This window comes from Eulemur rufifrons, chromosome 17 (assembly GCF_041146395.1).
Source record: "Eulemur rufifrons isolate Redbay chromosome 17, OSU_ERuf_1, whole genome shotgun sequence".
Classification (NCBI taxonomy): domain Eukaryota; kingdom Metazoa; phylum Chordata; class Mammalia; order Primates; family Lemuridae; genus Eulemur; species Eulemur rufifrons.
This window is the reverse complement of record NC_090999.1, coordinates 71,824,330-71,851,223: the sequence shown is the minus strand read 5'-3', so window position 1 is coordinate 71,851,223 and position 26,894 is coordinate 71,824,330.

The following is a 26,894-nucleotide window of genomic DNA, read 5'->3' as shown; positions in this document are numbered from 1 at the left end:
TTCCACAGCAGGGATAAAACACAATCCCAGTGTTCATAAGACAGGAATCGGTTAGGGAAGAGGAGCTGTACATGGGGAAAATTCTAGAGCCAATTCACTGTTCCAGCACTCCTGAGCTACTTTTTTTTTTTTTTTAAACTAATGGACAAGGAAAGAATTCTTTCCTACAACCAATTACTGATAAGCACACATAAAAGACATAATTGTCTGTGAATACCATTTTTGAAATATAGATGTTCTGATCAGAGGTCTGACCTACATTAGCTCAATTAACTTACTGCTGTTCTCCTCTAGTGCTGTGGGCCCTGTGATGTCTTAGTCACCACCCCTGAAAGTTTTCCAATTGAATCTTAGTTGTGATCACTGCCTGGGGTTATGCATTCGGATGCACACTGCATTCAGTCTGTAATGCCTCTAGTCACCTGGTCTCTGCTCACCCAACAATCATCTCCTGGACTTTTTTTAAATAGTCACTGGAAGCAAAGTCAGACTGAGTATTGCTTTCTGTCTGCCCTTGGGATATGACCTTCAGTATGCTCCTCCTCGTCTCTGGGAGGCAACCAAGCTGCTTGGACTGATTTTTCAAGTCAGCCCTTTGCCCTATAAGGTCATTTTGGTTATATTAGCTTACGCCGAGAATGTAGGATACATGCCCTTGAGTGAATGTCCAATGCCAATTCAAGTCCCTTTTCTTCCCCTGTGTTAGCCAAGCATGGCTCCTGCCTCTGTACTTTCATTGTCTTTTCTTCTATAACCACAGCTGGTTGCAGTCCTAGAGTTTTATCTTCCACACTGACTAAAACACAGGATTGATTTCTGCATTGGGAGGAAAGAATTTAATTGGTGAAGAGCAGTCGCTTTTGTTCCCTTACAGTCAGTGAATTTACAAGATATCTCAGTATTTCCAAGAATAGAGCCTTCAGGCAGAAGTAGCATTTGAATCTGAACATCAGCCATCTCTCTACCCAAAGCACTCAGCGCCCAGTGAAGTGCAGTTGTTACTAAGAAAGCCTTAATCGGCACCAGGGGACCCTAACACATTTGCTTTTCTCACACACATAAGAGTCTGTCAACTATCTAAAGAACAAAGACCCAACCCCGTGGCTCTCTACTGTCCCAGTTCCTGCTCACTTAATTTTTGTGTATCCCAAATTAAGTTATTTAAGATATTTCCTTACTAAAATACTAACTATTGTTATACAAAAGAAAAATATTTGTCACTCTTTCTCAGAAATATAAGAATCGAGCTAAACATCAATACTTGTAAAAGAATAACAGTATTGTGGCCTACTGTGCCCCAGGATTCAAAAAGTAAACAGAGCCCTACGCTAAGACGAACGGCGGGAACCTCTGATAGATTTGCCTTGCTGTAGGAATACCCACCGGAGGGGCTGAGCTGAAATAAGCCAGGTTGCTCTACACATCTGCTCCAGCCACAGGCCCACTTCAGCTCTCTGCTACAGAACCAAACTGCTCTGCACGCTGCACTTGATCAAAGCCAGCTGCAAATACTAATGTATCGAAATAAATACAATGTCATAGGTATGGATCCATTGAATAAAGTAATGGAAGGATTTATTTTGCTTATAGGGTAAAAGGAGGAGAAAACCCACACTGAAATTCTAATGGGAGAGCAGGTAAGTAGTATGATTGGGAGATAAACCAAATGGAAATTTCAAACTCACAAGTGGAAATCAGGGAAAACTGAGCTCTTTAGAAATCTAAAGGTCTTTTTCCCAACTTTCATTCCCACCCTCACCCCCATCCACATGTATTTCACAAATAACAATAAATTATAAATTTGGTATAAAGAATTATCCAGAGATGAATTTCCCCTGGTTTAATTTTTTAACGTTTCAATTAATCATTTTAATCAAAAATATTGTGCTGCTGTCCAAACCTCGTGCTAAAAATGCCTATAGGCTATTTGCTATTTCAACACCAATAGAAACATAGTTAAGAGTATGTGAGGATAATAAGGAAGTCACACAGAGGTGTTAATGTTTATTTTGATTAACTCAGAATTTTTCTCTTTTTAGATGTTCTTAAGAATAAAGCAGTAAGCTAATTTTATTTTTTGGAGGGCACTAGAGTTGTTCTTAATGGGAAGATAAAAGACTTTGGTAAATAACTCTAGTAATTAATAAACTATGAGCTGTGACATAAGAGATGAACATTATAGAAAACAGAAGAGAGATTTGTGTTTTATTTTGAGAGGGAGGGTACATAGTAGGGAAAGCTCTGGAAATGAGGTTGCACTTGAACTAGGTAGGTTAAGTGGGATTTGGAAAAATGAGTAGTGAGAGAGGGGGCAGGACCAGTGCTAAATGCAAATAGGATTAGTAAAAGCAGAGAAAGCATGAAGCATATAGGCTATACCTGCTTGCTGATAATATTATTAAGGAAACAATTAAATTCCTCTTACTCTGATTTTTTTGCTTATAACACAAACTTCTGATCTTTAGTTTATTCTTTTGAAAGAACTTTCTCACTAGAGAATAGACAGTTGAGCAAAGTATATGGATGATATTTTTTTTTAATGGAGACAGCAAACCTGAACCAAAGGAAAGCAATAACAGCATTAAGCAATTTCAAATATCCTGACACAAGCTCATGCCTTTTTCCTTTTTCTACTTACAGTGGAACGTCTCCTTAAAACTGGACCAGCCTTGCAAATAATTTTATCTCTTACTAGACTGAAGACACAACAAGAACTATCATTCTAAATTATATGACTTAATTCTGACCAACACAACTGACAGAATAGTAGGGAAAGAACAGACATTTTTTGAAGAAGATGTGGATTTGGGTCTGTCAATTAAAAAATGTTTAACTTTGGACAAACTTTGTGAAATTCACTTTTACCACATGTATAATAAAATAAAAATGATCTATTTTTTTACACACATATATATGTAAATATATGTGTGTGTGTATATATATATACATATGAAGCAGCACTTTTTGGTTTAGCATAGGTATTTAGTATATTATAGGCATTATGATTGTGGAATATAGAAATGTGAGAGATACTGAGAAAAAAGTTACTAAGTCATCTGAAGTTCATAATAAACAACTAAAGGTTTGGTGCAGCCTAGATTTCAGAAAAACATTTTAAAACATTATATAAAAATACATAAGTCTTCATCACTGGAGACTCTGAAATGAAATACACATTAAGAAAAATAGAAGAATGCAAAAACATTAAATGCTAACTTTATAAACTTGACTTAATTTGGTGCATATACTCATGCTATTTCCTTTGGCTGAAATTTCCTTTTTCACATAATATTATTTAACAAACAAGACAGCAATTGCCTCTACACGTCTAATCTAATTTTTTGCTTGCCTGACTCACATGTAGCCATGTTTTTCTTTATTTCATTCTTACATTGTCCCTTTTTTTCCCTTTATTGCCTTTTGATTACTAGAAACACCAGCAGTTAGCTGAATCATTGGGGAAGCACAGAATTCTGGCAGCTAATATTGTACCGTGCCCCTGACAGGTGTCACTGGGCCATGGAAAAATGGGTGACAGTGAGAACAGTGCATCATAACTGACTGCATTGAGTTTCTTCAATCCAAGGAATGCTAACACTAAGACATGCAACTCATAAAGCCACACATCAGCACAGTTAATCTACCTCAGGACAAAGACCAGAGTGTCCATTATCGAAGCAAGAAGTTCATTTCCATTTTGTATGTTAGGTCTCTTAATCTATATTTAGAAAAATACATTAACAACTATGGCGGTATGTGCTCTGTTTTTCTGAGTGGTACTTTTGCATAAATTATCTCAGAGCAAAAATACAATAAGCTAAATCAAATTAAAATACATAAAACAATTGTGGCAGATAGTAAAATAGCACTTAAAGTATAGACTTAAGCTGTCAACCTATCAGTAAAGTCAATGGGAAAAAAAAGTAGTTTATCATTATGCCCTAAAGGTTAGATCATGACATATTCTGGAAGCACAATTATTCTAGAAGCATGAAGTTGCACAGCAAAGTATGTATTTTCTGTCTTCAGTTCCATAAAGTATAAATTTAGAGAGGGTTAGGAAAAATTTGCCAACTGATTTCAACATTCATAAGGATGCAAAAGATCATTTTTCTAAGAAAGTTAAGGCCCATATTATAGAAACATTGATTTTATTTTTTCTTAAAAATGACATGTGTGTGTACATTTTTAAAGGCTATCACTGTGAAGGACAAAATAAATATACAATGAGGAATAAAGCAAAACAGCAATACAAAAGTGTTAACGGTTGTAGACTAGGCCTGTGTTTGAAGAGAGAAAAAGGAAAGGAAAAAAGATTCTGCTCTTAGAAAATCATTGACCCCCTTCTCTTTCCCACATATGCTCTGATTAACTCAATAGCAGTCTTTCTCTCATCTAAAGCCTTCAACCTTGAAAAAGTACCCATCTCTATGCAAAGCAATTAGGAAAAAAAGTGTGCCCTGCACAAGGTAGGTTCTCAATAATGATGCTGTGACCATCCAGAACAACATGGAATGGAGACAGGCATTAATGAGTCAGGTCTGCTGGAAGTAACAACATCTTAGGAATAAAAGCCTTTGAGAGAAAAGGTATAGTTCCATCTCTGAAGGCCACAGAGTCCTCTACATTTGCTTCATTTCTGCATATTGTATGCTGAAATTAGAATAATCCTGCTAAGCTTGGTTAGCATCTCCTGAATCAGGTTAGTGAAAAGAAACCAAGTTTAACATGATTTGAAATTCTAATTATTTATGCAAAGTCACTGCTTCTGGAGAAATTATTGAAGGAGAATATACTTACTTAAGTATGTCCAATTAATTTTGTTTGATGCTCTTAAGCATATGAGGAATGCTGGGGCAATTTACCGAGAAAAACTAAAAAATTCCAAATTCCTCCAAAAAGATGACAATAAAGTTAGAGTAGTAGTCTCTGGAATAGACTCCCAAAGCAAATCTTATACTATAATTTATGTTAAAATTTATAATCCTAAACCATGATTTAAGTTGAAATTTCAGGATGTCCACTGCAGTGTACTGTATTTTCCACAAATGGCCATGGTAAGATTTCTGGTCCCAGATATTCTTCTAGATCCTTGCCACTCCCCTACCAATGGGTGTAGTCTATTTCCCCTCCTCTTGACATTGGACAGGACTTCCTGATGGCCCTGACAAACAGAATACAAGAAGTAATGCTGTGTGACTTCTGAGACTAGATCAAAAAAGACAATTAAGCTTTGGCTGGCTTTCCACATCCCTCCCCTTCACTAAAGGCATGAGCTTCAGGAGCCAATGTGTAAGAATCTGGCCACCCTGAAGCTACCAATCTGGCAAGGGGACAGAGAGAGACTACAGAGACATAGAGAGACATGCTCAGAAGAAACTGTCAAATAATTCTAGCCCCTGGTCTTCAAGTCTTCCAGCTGAGGCCCTCGACATTGTGGAGCAGAGACAAGCTGACCTGCTATGCCCTAACAAAGTTCCTGCCCCACATAATCTGTAAACATAAGAAATGGCTGTTTGGTGCTACTAGATTTTGAGACATTTTATTATACTACTATAGTAACTGGAACGCCACATGCAAGAAATATAGAGTGAACTTGTAGATAAATTTCGACTTAGTGAATCTGACTCTTCCCTTCTCTTTACTATCTTTTAGGCATGGTGCCAACAGTTCCATATCAGTGTTGATCTTCCCAAATGCCTTTTATAGATCTGTTCTCTGTCCACATTCCCTGGGATTACACACACAAATACACACACACACACACACACACACACACTATCTCTAGTATGGACAAGGACTAAAACAACCACAAGTTAGATATCACTCTCTTTTATTCTTCATCTCTTACTTCTAATATTCTTGTATCTTGTCCCTGAGATTCAAAGTTCAAACAAGAGAAATTATTAACATGACGGGATTGTCAGAAGAAATTGACAACCCTCAGTGACAAATCTCTGAACAAAGAGAAAGAGTAGCTTTTAATGAAAGATGCTCTCATTACCTAATTTTCAGTTAAAAATGAAGGCTAACTTCTAATGAAATGTGCATATTTTTGCTACTTGTGCATACTTGCTATCATCATCATAATGACAGGTATTTTTTAAGGACCTTTAGAGGCACAAAAACTTTTTACAAAGACTTCAGGGCATAAGAAAAACGGTAGGCTCTTTTATATTCATTTATCAAGTATTTATAGAGCAGCTAAAATATGCAATGGGAAGTTCTAAGCATTCTGGGGTATAAATAACCCTTCAGGAATGTATAGTATAGGAGATAGAGTCTTTCCATAAATATTATATAAAGTGATAAAACAAAGACTATCAGGTATGGTTTATCAGCAACATGAAGGATTACTTCCATATGCAGGAGGATGAAAGACACTAATGGAAGTGAAAAAATTGAATATTTGGGGAAGATAATTCTATGTAGAGAAATTAACATGTTAAAAGTCCAGAATTTGGAAAACAGTTGAGTCAAGAGTTCATGAAAGAGAGAGGAGGGAAACAAGATTGGAAAGGTTGGTGAGTACAGGCTGTGTTAAAGTGGGAGACTAGAGACCTTGAATGACAAGGGAAATTTGGATTTAGGCAAGAAGGAATGATTGAAGGTTTTTGAAAAGGGAATGGCTATACTTCAGGAATAATGATGTCTCTTATTTATGTGGCACTGTCATTAAAAGCACCTCAATGTATCTCATCTTATGTTCCCATCACAAAACTCTTGGAAGGATGTTAAGAGATTACTATAAAAATAATTCACCTACAATCATGCTGTTAGTTGGTGGCATAAACCAGACTCGGAGCCAAGTCTTGCACCAACGTCCAGTGGGCTTTTTACTAAAATACACAGTGAGCTAGTTGGTGATGTGAAAGAGTGAAGGTGAAGAGACCAGTCCAGTTGGGGTGGAAGGTGCTCTAAATTAATCCCAGTGAAAGGTGATGAAAGTGGGTGCAAGATGGGTCATGTCCTATTGATATGGGAAGCAAAATCAACCAATTGGAAGATGTTTAACCACATTTCTCACTGAAAAGCAGAGGTTATAAAACTTTTACATTTTGTTCCATATGTATTGCTCTCAGTAAATCATCCTGCAATTTTCCAGTTTATAAAAGAAGAATTTATGGGCCTCTCAGTCACTGAATTGCCAGTATAGAAAATTAAATGGAAAAATATATGTTCTTCCTAAAACAAAATAAAATCTTAACAATTTTCTTATATTATGAAATTTATTTTAACACTGGGAATGAAAATGTCATGTTCTAACACGGTGGGAATGACATCAAAACCACATAATATAAAAAGGTTTAGAATATTCCAAATATTCTAACAAAAGAGTAAAATTCTCCTTTTTGTTCACTTCAATCTTTATAAGAAAAGTGACTACCAAATAAAAAGATAAAGTGCTTCTTTCTTTTTCTTGCTCCCCCAGCTTAAAACAATTCATAAAAGTTCTATCAACAGTTTGGACTTGTATATACAGATCTAATTAAAAAGCTCAGAAGTGCATGCTAAGCTAAGCTTTAAGAATTTGAAATTGCTAAAAATCAATAAGAAATTAACATGGTAAACTATAGTTGGTCTTGAAGATCTTTGCAAATTCACAAAATGCTTCCAAAACATGGCAGTTTATCCTCAGCGCTCCAAGGCAACAAGATAGTTTTTTCATAATTACATTTCTCCATGAATAGTAATGGTATTATTCTCCCTCCCTGTCCAGTATCTTGTCCTGTGCCTTATTACAGAGAGGAAAAACAATAATTCATGAATATGAAATCACATTAAAGAGAAACAGGGCCAAATGGATATACCATAGCACCAAGAACCTCCAGGGCAGAATGATTGCTCAGGATTTCCACACGGACAAGTGGGCAAAGTTTCCAGAGCTATTTGATCAGAAAATGAAGAAAAACAATTAAAATGTTGATGCATTTTAACTGACACAGAATTACCTTTTCTCCTTCTTCCCAACTCTGCCAAAGCTACCCTCACAAGCAAATGTCAGGAGACACATTTCACAGTTAAGTCGATAATCAAAGGAGAACAGCTGCATGTGTCTGGCACACTGGAGATTCTGAGAGAATTTACCGAACAGACAGTCTAGAGGCCAGATTCGTGAAGTAAAGCAATCCCCACCTAGATTTCATTGCAAGATATTCTGCAAAAGTCCAGGGAGAAAAGCAAAAGAAACGTTTACTACCAGGAATAAAAGTGTTTACACTGGCACTCACACGAGCTTCATCCTGAGACACTCAGAGCTCTCAGTGCGTTCATCTTCAATCCTTCTCAGATGCAACTTCGTAAGTAGGAAATACCTGGTACTGGATATGCTGAGTGGGCCCTTCTGCCTGTAACAAGACCACCAACTGTACTGAAGGAAGTGCTGCAAATAACGAGGGAGAGAAGTGCCATCAACTTTTCTTCCCACATTGTAATAGTATCATCGTCATTTCATCACCCAAATATCATTAAAAAAACCCCTCATTGAACACTGCTGTAAATAATCTCTTGCCTGCAGAAAAGTATGCTCATTGGAACTCAATTGGCTTAATGTTTTTAGTGTTTTGATTTTAAGGGTCTTTAGGCATCTTAGCCATTTCCATTAGGAAAGATATTCTTGTATGATATCCATTCATCAGGTGATTTGCTTGACTTGAAAGTCACTAAATCTTTTTGCAAGTGCTTCTATTTTCAAGATGTCAAAAAGATTATAAAACCTATAATGCAAACTGCTGAAAAAAAATTTAAACCTTGTTAAGACAGTTGATCATGTACATTTTGCTTAATATTTTTATTCCCATTAATTTTCAATACATTAATTACATTCTTTCCCAAGTATCTATCAAATATTCACCTAAGCTCCATGTGTTCAAAGGCAAGAAAGAATTTCAACTTTCCTCCTGAATCTCCTGTGGAGGATATCCGTTATTTTCATTTATACTTTGACCTTGATATATTGTCCTGACACACTAAAAATAAACATGGTATCTTCAAAGAGGTATAAATCTGCAGATCAACATGCAAACAACTTTGAGTAATAAGGCATAAATGTGCCTATTGAAAAAATATCCATAACTATATCACCAGTGATAAGGGGTTACACCAAATGATAAAATGAAATGACCACCTGTATTGTTTTTATCTCATGTAACTGTCCCATGTTGGCACCACACAGGTATTTGTAAATATCAATATTGTATCACATCCTTCAGTGTTTCACTGGGATGTTTCCATAGAATGGTGTATAGTATAGCTTCAGCCCCAGCTCTTCCCACCTACAAGCTTTTCCTCTCTCCTCTCACCTCTTATCCCAGGTGGAAGGCTGATGGTATTTGTCTTGGAAGCAGTTCGTAAACGTGATTATCAAGCATTAGTGAGAGAGAAACAAAGTGTTGCAGGTAAATCAGATCTCATGATTTCCCTGTTGAAAACTCTGGTGTATTACTATAGTTTATAGAATAAAATCCCAACTCCTTCCAATGGCTCATAAGCCCTGCCTGATCTGACTCTTGGGCCCCTTCTTTAACCTCATCTTTGTCAACATTTCTACCTTCTCATCATGCTTCAGCCACGCCAGCCTTCTTCCTGTTCCTCCATCAGCCAGCAGCGTGTGGTGCATGAAGAACATAGACTGCCCAAGTGTAAATTACAACCCTAGCTCTGCCACTTCCCAGCTGTGTGATGTTGACCAATTTACTTAACTTCTCTGTGCAAGAGGGGAGAAGTTCCCCATTTGTAACTTAGGAATAATAATAGTAGCTACCTCAAAAGGATGCTGTGAGGCTTAATTGACTCGTATTCACAAAAGACTTGGACTGTATCCAACACTCACTGTTTTGCAGATTATTTTCCTTCCCTAGGCTTGCATAAATTCTGTTCCCTCTGTTAGGAATGTTCTTATGCCATTTCTCAGCTCAAATGTTCACTCCTCAGCCTCCCCTAAACACTTCATCCAAAGAGACAAACACCACCCACTACGACAGGTTATGTTTTTCCTCATAATCCTTATCTTTCTTCCTCATTATCTTGTTCTCACATTTCTTTATTTTCATTCTACCTTTTCTCATCAGGATGCAAGCTCCATGAGGGCAAAGACCTTGCTTCCTTTTGCATTCCTAGCGCTTGACATAGAACTTGATACATATTGGGTATTTGTCTAAATATGTGTTTAATTCATTAGTTAATGGCATTGGGAGATGTGGATTCCAATCTCATCTGAAAAGTAACTTCATTTGTCAGCATTTCAATTACTTCATTTATAATTGAAGATAACTACAGCCTCTCTACCTCTGCCTCAGTGTGAAGCACAAATTGGATAATCTACATGAAAGTGCTATAGAAACTGTAAATATTACCCAAATACTAGTTGTTGTTTTAAAGAAAGAAGCTAGTCTAGTGGAATAAGCACTAGACTTAGAGTCAGAAACCTAAATCCAACTCCATTCAAGTCCTTATTTTGAGACATGACTTTCCTGAACTTCTGATTCTTCATTGCAAAATGGTGGTAATACCATTTTATGAGGATTATGAGACTCATTTAGGTAAGTACAAAAGTCATGTGTGACACTAGACATAATATAATGAAGTCAGACTCAGACAGCCTTAACATCTCCCTCAGCTTGACTAAACTTCAGATAGAGGTTTTCCTGACTATGGGCTCTGGACTTCCCTTTTCTTAGAACATTTACTTTAGAAAGCTTGCAATTGTGAATTTTTTCTCTGCCCCTTTGAGATGCAATCTTTTCCCAGCTCTTGCCAGTTTTACAATCCAGGAATGGTCTTTCTCTAGAACCTAGAAGCCATCTTTTTTAAATGTAATTATCAAAAATGACACAGGCAGGTGCAGTGGATTTAATCCCAGCTAACTTGGGAGACTGAGATCTGAAGATCTCTTGAGCTCAGTAGTTTGAGCCCAGCCTGGGCAACATAGCATGATCCTGTCTCTACACAAAGTAAAAATAAAAAAATAATAATACTTTTATCTCCTAGTCTCCAGGGAAGGTAGAAACCCAACTTTGTTAAGCGACCGTTGGCAAATGCAAATGGCCTAATCGCATTGACCAATATCCTCCACTACTTTTCCACTAGCTCACTTCAATGCTTCTCTTTTGTTTCAGCAGAGTTGAGTTCAATCTCTCTAATCTATTACAATAATCTCTCTCTTTATTACAATAGCCTTGAACAAAGTCTTTCTTGCCTGTTTGGTGATTTTTTTTTTTTTTTTTTTTTTTTTGACAAATTACAGAAGTGAAAAAAATGACACCAATGGGTTGGGCAGAGCCAATTGCAAACCTGTCCAAAATAATCTGGATCAGACTGATCCCTGTCTATCTTTCTTAGTAATTTTCTCTCCTCCTCTTTTTATCTTCTCATATCTTCTCTTTGATATGGCAAGTGCATCTGAAAGAACTATACCTTCAAGTTTCTCCCTATAATTGATGTTCACATGTAATAAATAGTTTAACAATAACTGCTTGTCTAATTCACTTGTGCAATCTATATACCAATTGGAATTTTTGCCACTCAACATAAGTCATTTCTAGGTCTCACTCTCTACCTCTGTGAAATGAATAGGTTGGATCAGACAATCCCTTTCTAGCCCTATTATTTGATGAACCTAAAATGCCTTCAGAGGCCTCTTTATGTCTTGATACTGCATCTACGATCCCTCTGGATGCTGAAGAGAAGAGGGAAGGTACAGATATAAGACTGCTACCTTAGAAGCTATGGTAACTCTGCTACATAATTTTTAAAAGTTTAAAATGTATGGATTTTTCTTACTTTTAATAATTTTTATGCTTTCCTCCCATCATCCCTGCTATATTGACACTACATTAACCTGCAGTTTACTTAAACCTTGCTGGAATAAACTCAGCTCTGAAGGGCACAGGGTGAAACCAATGTTAGATACCCAATGTCAAAATTAAATCAATATTCATTTAGCTTGGAATTACCAAATTGCTTTAGATTTCCAATGATTATTTTAGTTTTTAGTTGTGTTGCTCTTTTTAGAAGACAGCAGTCCTTTGAAATATTACATGATTGGGAAAATTTTCCCTGGGTACAGTTACATTTATTGATCCCATACCTTTGCCATATGGGTCTCCCCATTTGCTGAACTTCTGTGGTCAGAAGTTCTTTGGTTCAGAATTATTGAAGCATCCTTTTTAAAAGGATACATTTGGAGTTTCTAGACAAAGAGATATCCATGAAAATCAAACCAAAGGGAAGTATCAGAGTAAATCAGATGTATATTTGACTCAGTAATTGATTTTTATTTGATCTACTGTTTGATTTCTTTATTATCCCCTTGCAGATTGGTCCCTGTTTAATCTCATGGCTGTTTCATGTAAAAAAAAAAAATATGTAAAAATGTGACACTATTAATCTGTGGACATAAATTCAAATCCAGTAAAAATTTGCTTGAAAGTCTATGAAAAAAATCTTACTTTCTTTTTAAAGAACTAATCAGTGCAAATGACACACAATGAATGCCCTCAATGTTTCATTTGGTTTTCCATTTTGATACCATTTGATAGAGACTGTCTTGTTGATACCATAAAGAAGCAGTAGATGAGCATACCAAAAACACTTAATCTTTAGAAATAAAAATTGGATTATTAACCTCTCTGCAAATCAATGTAATATGGGAATCTTAAAAAAATACTACAAAAGGTACAAAAGAAGCAAAAATTTGATATTGAGCCATAGTATACAACAACATTTAAACAGTTTCGAAATGATTCTTTATTTCTTTCTTCTGAATAATCCTAATCTTTTAGAAAATTGAGACATTTTCTAAAATATCCTAATAATTACCTTTTCTTATTCAGTGGGAGCTAGAAGAAAAAAGTCCAATGTTCTTTGGACACATATATTGTCTCATTTATTCCTCACAACAGCTTTACAAGGGAGCAATTGTTATTTCCATTTTATAGATAAGAAAACTGAGGCTTACGGTGCATAAGTAAGAAAATACAGTAGAAAATGTTAGAGTCATAAAGTGAAACTAGCTCAGTTTCAATCAAAACTCACATATATGTATTTTTTTCTTATACTAGACTGCCTCAGGCATTAAAAGAATGTTTTTGTACCAGGAGACCAAGGGGCAGTGTTAAAAAGAAACGGCCGGTCTTAGTGATTGTGTTCTCTCCTGTCAGTACCTGCAATATGAGGGGACTGGAGTAAAGCATTGGTCTAATTTTGGAGCCTTACATAGTAATGGAAGTGATTTTGCTATAAAATATTTTGTAGTAGAATAAAGAGAAATCAAACATCTTCATGCAAATATAGTGAGGAGCACATATTCCTGGCCTAAATTTTTCTTGGGAATTTGCAAAGATATAGGTACAATTCAAGGCCAGAGGCAACTCTTCAATTACAAACATCATTCAAATTTGTCTCTAGCTACTGTTACAAAATACAATTGCTGCTTTGTCCATATTCCTGAGAGAGAGAGACCTTTCCATTACTGATTGCTTTCCCTAAGGTACTTTATCTACTTACTCAACAAAGGTTGTGACAAGACTTGTGCAGTCCCAAAGCCAGGGTGTGTCCCTCTGGTCATTGGTCATCTGTCTCAACCTATTATTGCTAAGGTTCCTATGTCTTGGCCTGCATGGTCTCTTCAGGGTTGTGGTACCTAGAATTCAATTTACTTAGATGTGATGGCTAATTTTGTGTTTCAACTTGGCTAGCCCACAGTATCCAGATATTTGGTCAATCACATCTGGATGTTGCCATGAAGACATTTTTTAGATGAGATTAAGACTTAAATTAGTAGACTTTGAGTAAAGTAGATTTACTCAATTACCTTCCGTAATGTTGAATGGCTTATCCAATGACTTGAAGGCCTTAAGCAAATGACTGAGCTCCCTTGAGGATAAGGGAATTCTTCCAGCAAATTGCCTTTGGACTCAAGCTGCAATATCAACTCTTTCCTGGTCTCCAGACTGCCAACCCTACAAAGCTAGGACATGCCAGCCTCCACAATTGAGTGAGCCAACCCACCCTGGACGTGGTCCTTCATATTAGCATGAACATTCCTCTCCTTTTGATTTCCTAGGATTCTCAGTCCTCAGCTGATCAAATGACCAACGTGCTAAGATTGTTTACTCATGTCCTCTGCTCCATGGTAAGCTTTTGAAAATAATTACTTCTAATGTCACTTTTATTCTTCCATCCTTCCCCTCCTTTATTAATTGAACATGCAATTTTAATAAAACTAATTTTAAAAGATATAAGAAGACCTTGTCATCTCTTGTCCAAACTACTGCAAGAGTGACCTTACAAAGAAGTTGACGAAAAAGTGACATTCATTGCTTCAACTTTTCTATTCTCCATAAAAGCAGTGGACAGGATTGTTTTAAAAACAAATTAGCTCAGGATATTCTTCTGCTTACAATCTTCAAATGGCTCTCCTGCATTTACGATAAAGCCTGAACTCATCATTGCCATGGCCTGCGGCATCCCAGCTGGTCTGGTCTCTGCTACCTCTTCAAATTAATCTCATATACCATCTACTGCAAACCAGCCACACCGGCCACACTTCTGTTGCTCAAACAAGCTAAGCTTTATAAGCAAATGGCATTTTGGACCTTTGGAAATTGCTCGCAACAAGGCTTGGAGTGCTCTTTCCCCAAGAGTTTCTCTTGTTGGCTCTATTTTCATAGGGGGCAGAGTGACACAGTTCCCTCCTCAGACAGAACATCTCTGTCTGCCTCTTCTAAATCGAACCATGCTTCCAATCCCTCTCTATCATGCCACGCTGATTTAGTCTCTTCCCAGCACTTTCTTGCATCCTGAAATTATCTTGTTTCTTTGTATCTTGCCTGTTTCTCTCACTAGAATTTAAGCTATGTGAGGGTGTGAAATTGTTTGCCTTATTGGTCCCAAATTTTTAGGGTCAGATAAAGATGCTAAATATTTATATTTAATAAATATTTATTAAATGAAGAAATCCAGAACAAGGTATTTTCCATGTTTCAAAAACAAACAAATCTACCAAAAAAAAAAAAAAATGTTCTCAAGACAGACACCCAGGAATCACCTGTTTAAAATGGGATACAATGCAAAGGCTGTCCTTAGGAATAAAGGAAAAGAGGAGTCTTCAGACCAACAATACAAGGTGAGCTCTGGACTGAACTAGAAATGAAGCTGACAGCAGAGCACTGACCAGAAGCTCATTACATTCTCTTCCTGAAGACATGACCAGCGGCAAGTCTGGGTCAGGACTGAGACATCAAAGAAATGTTATGAAATCTTGGCAAAAAACACAGCTGCTGAAGCAGAGATGAATGCGGAAACTTCGTCACATAGATCAGGATTTGGAAAATGGTATCTATAAGGACCCAGAGAGTAATCATTTAGGCTTTGCAGGCCATAAAGTCTCTGTAGCAACTACTTAACTCTGCCATTGTAACACAAAAGCATATACGGATGATACATAAACAAATGAGTATGACTGTGTACCAATAACATGCTATTTATGGATGTTAAAATTTGAGATTCCTATAATTTTCTAATGTTTATTTTGGGATAACTGTAGACAGACTGAAGTTGCAAGCATTAACAACACAGAAAGAGTCCATATACACTTTGCCTTATTTCCCCAGTGGTAACATCTTGCAAAATGATGGTACAATATAGCAACTAGGATATTGATTAATACAGTCAACGTACAGAACATTTCCATCACCACAACGAACCCTCCCATTGCCCTTTTATAACTACACTCATTTTCCCTTTCCCCAAATTTAACCCCTAGCAACCACTAATCTATTCTTCATTTCTAGAATTTTGTCATTTCAAAACTGTTATACAAATCATACAACCTTTTGCGATTAGCTATTTTTATTCAGCATACTTTTTTGGAGATCTATCCGAACTGTTGCATGTATCAATAGTTTGTTCCTTTTTATTGTTCAGTAGTAATGAGTGGTATGGGATGTACCACAGTTTGTTTAACCGTTCATTCATTAAAGGATATTTGTGTTATTTCCGATTTTGAGCTATTAGGAATAAAACACTGTGAACAATCATGTTTAGATGTTTGTGTAAGAGTAAGTTTTGAATTCTATGTAATAAATGTGTAGCAGTGCAATTGCACAGTAGTTTAGTAGCTGCGTGTTAAGTTTTTTAAGAAACTACCACATTCTTTTCCATGCTAGTTGTCTCATTTTATATTACCACCAGTAATGTATCAGTGATTCAATTTCTCTGCATCCTTGAAAACATTTGGTGTTATCACTGTTTTTTATTTTAGCACTCGTATATTAATATCTCGTTGTAGCTTTAATTTGTATTTTCCTAATCAGTAATGATGTTGAACATCTTTTCATGTGCTTAAGTTACATAAAATAATATATCCTCTTCAATAAAATGTTTATTCATTTCTTTTGTCTATTTTTAATTAGATTTTATCACTGAATTCTGAAAGTTCTTCAAGTATTTTTGATGCTAATCCTTTGTCAAACATATGGTTTTCACATCTTCTTCCAGCCTGTAGCTTGTCTTTTTTACAGAGCAAAACTTTTCAATTTTGATGGAATCAAATTTATTGATTTTTTTATACATTGTGATTTTAGTGTCACACCCAAGAATTATTGACCTACCCCTAGATCTAGAAGATCTTCTTTTTAGTTTTTTCTAAAAATATTTTATAGTTTTATAAAATATAACGTTTACTGTTTTATAGTTTTAGTTTATATTTAAGTCCATTATCCATTTTGAGTTAATTTGTGTATGAGGCAGGAGGTTTAAGTTGAGATTCATTTTTGCTTTTTTTTTTTTTTTCACTTATGGATGTTCAATTTTTCCAGCACCATTTGTTCAAAAGATTATCCTTCCTATACTTAACTGCTTATACTTCATTGTCAAATATCAGTTAAGGAGGGGTGTGGTGACTCACGCCTATAATCCTAACACTTTGGGAGGACAAGGCGGGAAGGTCACCTGAAGCCAGGAGTTCAAGACCAGCCTGGGCAACAAGCAAGATCCCATCTCTACCAAAAAAAAAAAAAAAAAAAAGGAAAATTAGCCAGGCATGGTGACATGTGCCTTTAGTCCCAGATACTTTAGAGGCTGAGGCAGGAGGATTGCTTGAGACCAGGAGCTGGAGGTTGCAGTGAGCTATGATGATGCCACTGCACTCTAGCCCAGTAAACGGAGCAAGACCCTGTCTTCAAAAAAGAAAAAAAAAAAAAAATCAGATGAGTATAATTCTGTGGCTTATTTCTGGGTTTCCTACTTTATTCCATTGGTCTGTGTCTATCCTTCTGCCAATGCCACACAGTCTTGATTATTATAGCTATATAAAAAGTCTTAAAATCTTGTACTCCTTTATTCTTCTTTGTAAAAATTGTTTTAGCTATTCCTTTTCTTTCCATGTACGTTTTGGAGCAATTTTGTTTATATCTACAGAAAGTTGCTGAGATTTTAGTAGGAATTACATTAAACCTTTATATAATTTGAGGAGAATTGACATCTCTACTATGTTCAATCTTCTAACCGAAGAACTTAATATGTCCCTCCATTTATTTAGATCTTTTATTTTTTTCATCAGTGTTTTGTAGTATCTAGCACACAAGTCCTGTACATGTTTTGTTAAATTTGCACCTAAGTATTTTTTAATGGTTTTCTGTAAATGGTACTATAAATCATATTTTTAATTTTGGTGTCCACAGGTTTATTGCTAGTACATAGAAATACAATTGATTTTTATGTTTTTCTTGTATCCTGCAACTTTGATAAACCTGCTTATTAATTCTAGGAGCCTTTCTGTTAGATTTCTTGGGATTTTTATGTAGACAATCATGGAATCTTCAAATAAGGTAGTTTTATTTCTTTCTTTCAGATCTGTACGCTATTTCTTTTTCAGGCTTTACCACACTGGCTAAAATGTCCAGTCTTATTTTCAAATAAGAGGGGTAAAAGTGGATATTCTTACCTCATTTCTGATTTAAGGAAGAAAGCATTCAGTCTTTCACTTTCACCATAATGTTAGCTGTAGGGTTATTGTACATGATCAAACAGAAGAAGTTCTCTATTCCTAAATTTCTGGGTTTTTTTTTTAATAATTAATGAATTTTGTCAAATTTTCTTTCTGCATCATTTGATATGACCATATAATTTTTCTTCTTTAGTCTGATAACATGGTGAACCATATTGATTTATTTTTATATAATGAACCAAACTTACATCTCAGTAACAAACCCCTCTTGGTCATGTTATATAATTTTTTATGTATTGTTCAATTCTATTTCCTAACATTTTGCTAAGCATCATTGTGTCTGTATTCATGAAGGATATTATCTCATAGTTTCTTTTCATTTCTTTCCTTCTCCTTGCTTTGGGTTTAATTTTGTCTCTTTTTCTAGGTTCTTGATATTGGAGCTTAGATTATTGGTTTAAGACTTTTCTTCTTACCTAATTTAAGCTTTTAGTGTTATAAATTTCCCTCTCAGAACTGCTTTAGCTATGTCCCACAAATCTGGCTTTTTGTCTTTTAACTTTCAGTCAACCCAACTTTTTAAATTCCTATTGAATCTTCTTTCTTGACCTATACATTATTTGGAAGTGTGTTGCTTAGTCTCTAAATGTTTAAATGAGTATGATTGGGAAGAGCTGGGGCTGAATCTATAACATACACTATTGTCTGGAAACACTGCAGTAAAACACTGGAGATTGTGATATAATATTGATATTGACAGATATCTGTGTGATGCCAACATGAACATGAGAGAGCTACATGAGCTAAAAACACTAAAGGTGGCCATTTGATTTTAATACTTTGTGTAACTCCTTATCACTATTGGCATAGTTATGGATAATTTCAATACTTTTAAATTTAATGAAGTTTGTTTTATGCCCAGAAAAAGGTCTGTATTGTTATATGTTCATTGGATGCTTGAAAAGAATGTGTATTCTGCTTTTTCAGTGTAAGATTCTATTAATGTTGATTAGAAAACTACAGACCAATATCCCTCATGAATATAGATGCAAAAATCCTCAACAAAATCTCAGCAAACCAAATTAAACTGCACATCGAAAAAATAATTCATCATGACCAGGTGGGCTTTATCCCTGAGATGTAAGGATGGTTCAACATATACAAATCTATAAATGCAATTCACCACATAAATAAAAGCAAGAACAAAGACCATATAATTCTCTCAATAGACACAGAAAAAGCATTTGACAAAATCCAGTACACTTTTATGATAAAAACTTTAACAAAATAGATATACGTGGGTCATACCTTAAAATTATTAAAGCCATATATGATAAACCCACAGCCAATATCATACTAAATGGGGAAAAATTGAAAGCATTCCTGCTTAGAATGAGAACCAGACAAGGTTGTTCAGTATCGCTACTTCTATTCGACATAGTGCTGGAAGTCCTTGCCAGAGTAATCAGACAAGAGAGCGTGTCCAGATTGGGGCACAAGAGGTCAAGTTCTCACTCTCTGATAATGATATGATATTATATCCAGATAATCCCAAGGATTCAACCAAGAGACTCCTGGAATTGATAAGTGAATTTAGTAAAGTCTCAGGATACAAAATCAATACACAGAAATCAATGGCATTCATATACACCAGTAACAGTCATGCTGAAAATCAAATTTCAACATCTCTAATCATCAGGGAAGTGCAAATCAAAAGCACAATGAGATATCACCTAACTCCAGTGAGAATGACCTTTATGAAAGAGTTCCAAAACAACAAATGCTGGTGTGGCTGTGGAGAGATTGGAACACTCTTACACTGCTGGTGGGACTGCAAATTAGTTCAGCCCCTGTGGAAAGTAATTTGGAGATATCTCAAAGAATGAAAAATAGAAACACCACTTGATCCAGAAATTCCACTACTAGGCATCTACCCAAAGGAAAAAAAGACATTCTATAATAAAGACATCTGCACTCAAATGTTTATAGCAGCACAATTCACAATTGCAAAGATGTGGAAACAACCCAAGTGCCCACCAATCCATGAGTGGATTAATAAATTGTGGTATATGCATACCATGGAATACTACTCAACTACAAAAAACAATGGTGATCTAGCACCTCTTATACTATCCTGGGTAGAGCTGGAGCCCATCCTTTGAAGTGAGGTACTACAAAGATGGAAAAACATTCACCACATGTACTCGACATTAAATTGGTACTAACTGATCAACACTAAGGTGCTTACTTGGAAGTAATATTCATCGGGTGTTAGTCAGTGGAAGGTGGGTAGAGGCAGTGAGTAAACTTACAACTAATGGGTGCAGAGCACACTGTATGGGGAAAGGGAATTCTTGGAGCTCTGGCTTGGGTGAGGCAAAGGCATTATATGTAACCAAAATGTTTATACTCCCATAATATTTTGAAATTAAAGAAAATAATTTAAAAAAAGAAAAAGAAAGGAAAAAAAAGGAAAAACAATAGGATAATTTATGACTCAAGTAGTCCCTGACGTGGGGCAATGATTTGCTCTGAATAAAATTCAGATTCTCACCTGTCAAAAAAAAAGATCTTATTGATGATGTTTTTTTCTCCATTTTTTTTTTATGTTTCTATTTTCTTTTTCCTGTCTTTGCAGACAAGATTGGGAGTTGGGCTACAATTTTTCATGGTGTTTGGCTGGAGTATAGCAGTTATTGTCTAAAAGTTTTCTGTCTTTATAGGTTGTTTCTTTACTGGTTTACCTAGAAAGAGTAGGCTTTTGTTGTGGTGGTGATTGCTTTTCCCTGGCCATTAACAATTCTGGGTTGCTGGCTTCTTTAGCTCCAAATATGGAATATATCATGCAAGAAAAACAAAAAACAAAACCAAAAAAAAAAACCCAAAGAACATATCATGATGTTATTTCTTGGATCCTGAGATCCCTAGTTGGTAGGTCTTTTTCTCTCCATCTTTCAGGGTCTTCTTATGTTTGTTCTATATACAATGTTTTTAGATGTACTTAATGGGAAGAATATTTAAAAGTTCATCTATACCATCTCCCTGGAAATGGAAGACTCCCAATTCTATATAATTTTTATTTTTCATAAAATAATATTGTTTTTCTTTTGATTTTTTTCAACCATAAGAAGGTGTAAAATTCCCCTTAGCAGTCAGGACATACACTAAGAGGTGTTGGTCTGGATTTGGTTTATGAGCCATAGTTCGCCAACTCTTGATACAGATCAAGATTTCTGAACTCTCTTTGCTGCTCACAACAGCCTGCTTCATAAAAGGGAGGTGAGGGAAGGTAGATGTTAGGAGAGGAAAAAATAGCTTTCTTTTTTCTAAAATCTAGGAACTTGGAAAGAAGAAAAAATACTGGTTAGGAGAGTGTATGAAAAGGATCAGATTAAAATTATTCAAGGACTTAAGACTTATAAGAAATTTCACAGTCCCCTTCAAATGTAATTTCAAATAAAATCAATAGTAAATCATAAAAAGAATGTAAAAAATTCCATGAAAGTTCCCATTTTTCTAATTATGACTACTTTTATATTTATTTGTGAAATATCCATGATTTCATATAAAATTTTGACTGATTCTCTTCTTTGCTATGCTCTAATAATCTCTCTAATCTGTTATTGAGTAATCCAAATCTGATAATAAATATACAAATGTAGTAGTTTCCCCTTAGACACAGACATTTATTGTATCAAAGAGGTAGAGGAACACATTCAAAAAAATCATGGTCCAAATAGTAAACATATAAAACTAAGTCACAGAGAAGATTGCCTGAAAGTAGCTAATAACTGTTAAAAAAAAAATAAAAAGAATAAATATCTAAGAAGCGGAAGAATATCCAACAAAATAACAATCCCCAGAGCTCAAGATGAAATTGACTTTAGAGGAGAAATTTAGACAAAGTTTTACAGTGGAAAAGTCACCCAGCTACAGAACATTTCCAATAAGGCTGGGTGGGGGTGGGACACGGGAAGATAATGTTGAACTCGTGGCAGATGAACAGACTGCCACATCCTATTGTTCAGCTGAGCCAGCCTGAAAATTCATGCAAAGTGTAGAGTTAGTATACATAATTTTATTCTAAACCTTACTTCCTTGAGTTGTTATTAAACTTTAAATAAAATGAGACATGAGCATTTACTAAAGTCAGTATGATTCCATCACCCATGGCATGCAAATCTGTTACCCTTCATGCCAGACACTCTCTGGTACTGAATTCTGTTCAAAGTTTTTTTCCTGGCTTTTTATTTATTTAGTTTGCAGAACTTCAGTGAGAAACATCCAGTGTCATCTGAAAGGACACATATTGCAAGAAACTAATTTCCTCCCTTACTGGAGCTATGTGATGTGTGACTTCCCATTGAGTACAATTGCCAACAAGGCACAGGTGTGCACCGCATGAGGAGGTGAAAATGTAATTATAGGAAGAGAGACGTTGGAATTTGGTCCCTGTATCCATAATGTAATCAGCCCCAAATGAATGCTGCTTTTTCCCCCATAGTCAACACCAAGCGTGGGAAGCAGGAAAACCGAAAACTTTGTCATATCCAGATTCACAACTACTGTAATTAGATGTAGATCTAAGAATAAAAGCTTTTTTATTTACCTTTCATTGATCAAAGGATTTACCACACAAAGTTATCCTGAAAATTCCTCATCTTCTAATATTCTCATGCCACCTTAGCTGAATAGGTAAAATCCAAAATCAAATTATTTTCCTTTTTATAAATTAAAATAATTCAACCATTTAACATTTTATTTTTCAAAAGATAGTTCATAAAAAGTTTGATTTCCTCTTATTTTTAATGTCAAAAATGCTATTTTAGTTAGAAATGCTTATAAATTTGACTTAATAAAAGGAAAACTGAATTTATCTAAACTGAATTATGATGCAAGGAATAATGTTAGAGTCAAATTTGGCCGGGCGCGGTGGCTCATGCCTGTAATCCTAGCACTCTGGGAGGCCGAGGTGGGTGGATCGCTCGAGGTCAGGAGTTCAAGACCAGCCTGAGCAAGAGTGAGACCCCCGTCTCTACTAAAAATAGAAAGAAATTATATGGACAACTAAAATATATATATACAAAAAATTAGTTGGGCATGGTGGCGCATGCCTGTAGTCCCAGCTACTCTGGAGGCTGAGGCAGTAGGATCGCTTGAGCTCAGGAATTTGAGGTTGCTGTGAGCTAGGCTAACGCCACGGCACTCACTCTAGCCTGGGCAACAGAGTGAGACTCTGTCTCAAAAAAAAAAAAAAAAAAAAAAAATGGAGCTCAGGAAGTGATTCAAGGACTGAAAATGAATCTGTCTTATTTACCAACATCAGCAATGATTTGGAAGAAAGCTCATGAAATTTTCAGTCCTTGATAAATTGAGTGGTATTGCAAATTTAAAATAAGAACATAGAAGCTGGACAAGTATACCTGAATAAAAAGAAATATGGGAAAGAAACAAAATTAGATTCAGTTTAGGATAATTAAAGTTAATATTGTACATTATCAAAAAGTAAATCATCAGTGGGAAATGTAGGAAAGAAATGCCAAGTTGACCCACTGGAATTAGATAAAAATTTGAGATGATAACAAGATAAGCCTAGTCAGAGCTAGGTATAGTTTCAAATTCACAGTCCCAACTTTTTAGTGAATGTACTTTGTCAACAAAAATATTTAAGCATACTTATTTCTGTTTGTCAAGGGAAGAGCTTGATGACACCTTTTTTTTGGTCTGAGATGTCATAAAATTGAATTACACTTGTATACGTATGCCTACTCTATAAACCACAGTATTAACATTTTTAAATTGCATTTTATCTCTGGACATAGGTGTTATGCTTTCAAAAAGAAGGCGAGTAGGAATAAAGAAAAGAAAGGAAAGAAAAAGAAAAGAAAGGGAAAAATATGCTTTTTCAAAAATATCCTTTTGATGATGAAATTACCCCAAAATGACCATTTACTTAACTGTTTCCTTTTATCATCTACTTTCCCAAACACCTCAAAGTAGCACCACGAAGATTAGTCAGAAAAGTCTCATTTAGAATTTCACACAATTTTTCCTAACCGAAACACATAATTAGATTCCCTACAATGTCAAATGAGTAAAAATCAAGATGACAAGAAGAGATAGGACATGGTTGAGTACATGTCTGTATGTCATACAAGTTACACCTGTTATCAAGGTTAATTCTCACAACAACACTAAAAGTATATAGTTTTAAAGAGGTAACTGAAAAAGAAAGAGAAGAAACTTGTCTAAGGTCAAAAACTAGTAGGTCACAGAAAATTAATTAAAAGACAAATCTGTCTGACTCCAAACCTTTACCTATTCCACAAACCATATTAAGCAACTTAAAATAGAAAACATATTCAGCTCTATCGCTGGGCCAGCAGTTAAATGAAACAGAGGAAGAGGAGGAAACCAAAAAGGACAAGGTGGAGGACAAAGAGAGCCACCATGGACCTTGCCCACTGGTTACTTAAAATCCTCTCGAGGAATGAGACAACTAAAGTTTAGAAGAGTGATAGGGAAATATAAAGTCTGACAGATTTCACAAAAGAAATTTCTCAGTGTAAATTCTAATTCTTCTTCCTAGAGAAGGAAACCCTCAGTGTGGGTAAGACTTGGGTAAGAAAATCAGGGAGAATAGAATTCCAATAAGGGAAGCAGCATAATTTTTAGAAAGAAATGATGAGCAACATAGAAAGAATCATCAGCTCCAGATATTTTCTGAAACCTCACATCTACTCATATCCCCAGATGAACTTTCATATGGGAATGCTTTCAACTTTCATGTTTTTTTACTTTAACCAGCTTAATTTTCCTCATTTTTTTTATTTACTAGAATAAAATTTACAGGGGTTTGCAATATTTAACTTTTGAGATGAAATCATGACTCATAATCTAAAATCATTCAACTGAAGATGAATGTTTCATTTGACCAATTATTCCTAAACAGCTGACATTATTTGTTGCATTTTAAATTCCCATCCTTAAATTCACCCTGATTGAGCAACAATCTCCCTTTTGTGGTGATATTTCTTTCTCAGAAGCAGCCATGTTATTTATTTCCTCATCCAAAAGTCTGTATGGTGCTTGTTTTTCCATTGTGATATTTTACTTAATAGAATGGGCTCCAGCTCTATCCAGGATAATACAAGAGGTGCTAATACTCACCATCAAATTGGTACTAATCAATCAACACTTATGTACACATATAGTAGTAATATTCATTCGGTGTTGGGCAGGTGTAGGGGGAGAATAGGATGGGTATATTCACACCTAATGGGTGCGGTGCACACTGTCTGGGGGATGGGCACGCTTGTACCTCTGACATGTGCCAGACAAAGGCAATATGTGTAACCTGACATTTGTACCCCTGTAATATTCTGAAATAATAAAAAAAAAAATCATAAAAGTCTGTAGAGGACTCACCATTAAAAGCTAGTTTCTACTGGGATTTATGGTAAAAGAACTGTTAAGTTTTACCAACATTATTTTAGTAAGGTCATAATGCATAAATATTAATAGTTTATACCCAAACAATAGATGCACCATTGAGCATTAGAAGTGGATAGCTTAGTTCAGCACCAAGAATAAGGCAACTGTCACACAGATTCTTATGACCAGTGTTAGCTATCACTATTCTCCAAAGAACTACATTCTTCTCTTTGAAAAACAATTTTCATCTGCCACTTTTTCTTATTTCTCTGGAAGACAGACAAAAATTGTTTATTCAGATATATTAGTAAATTATCAGAAGGGGCCAATGAGCACAAATGTGAAACTATGGAATCTAAAATAATTACATTGATATTTTCATAAATCTCAGGACCTGGTTTGGGTTCTCATTTTTATGTCTTCTTTGAAGACCCGTAACTTACAGTTGAGGCACTCTCATTGGCAATGCATGTTTCTAATCTCAGCACAGATGAGACTGTGATGAGGCTTTTGGCCCTCAAAACTCTGCCCTTCATTTATTTGGTCAGTCACTCAACTAATATTTACCTCTCATTCATATCAGGTGATGATCTGGGTACAGAAGAAGCAGTAGTAAACAAAGTCTCTGCCCTAAAGAAGCCTACATTCTAGTGGAGGGAAACCAATAATAAATAAATATACAATTAGATGAAGAAGAAGTTCTGTGGAGGAAGTCAAAACAAAGTGACTATTGTAGGGAATACCTGAGGCACTGGAGAGAGAAGTAGCCACTTTACATAGCATGATCAGGCAATTGCCAAAGTCCTATCATGGACACTCCAGAGGAAGTGAGGCTCATTTTGAGTGTAGAGGAATAGTATGAATACACAGACAACATGGAAACACTGAGATAATTCCTGGGTAGAAAGGTCACTAATGTGGTATCAAGGAACTCTAGGTTGGTGTCTACCAAAACCCAGAGCCCCAAGGGCTTAATCGAAGAGTTCAGAAGAATCTGAGTGTTAAAGAGCTACAATAGTTCAAGTAAACATGTGGACGTCAGAGTCACAACAGAACAAAGGCGTTTGGCAAGAACTGGAACTTCAGAGAAACAGAAGACTTGGAATTAAACATGATTCTGGAAGTCAAAACAGAAACCAGATTACATGATGCCCAAAGAAAAGTAAATTTATACTTTGTGATTGACTTTGTGATCCTGACACTGTATCATAGGAGCTTTTGTGACTTGCCCCAGGCTGTCAGAAGTAATGAAGAGATTCCATGATCTTTCTTTTTTTTTTTTCTTTCTTTTTTCTTATTTAAAAAGCTTATGGAGTGAAAATGTTAACCAAAGAGGTGAATGATCTTTCTACTAATAAAAAGTCCCTATGAATAAAAGTGTATAATGAGGAAGCTGGTAGATATGGAGTTAAAAGACATCTGAGTAAGAATGTGGGACCACAAAAATTTTTATCATAACCTGGGCCTTGGATTTCTCAGAGAAAGATTTGATACTCGATACCAAGTGTCC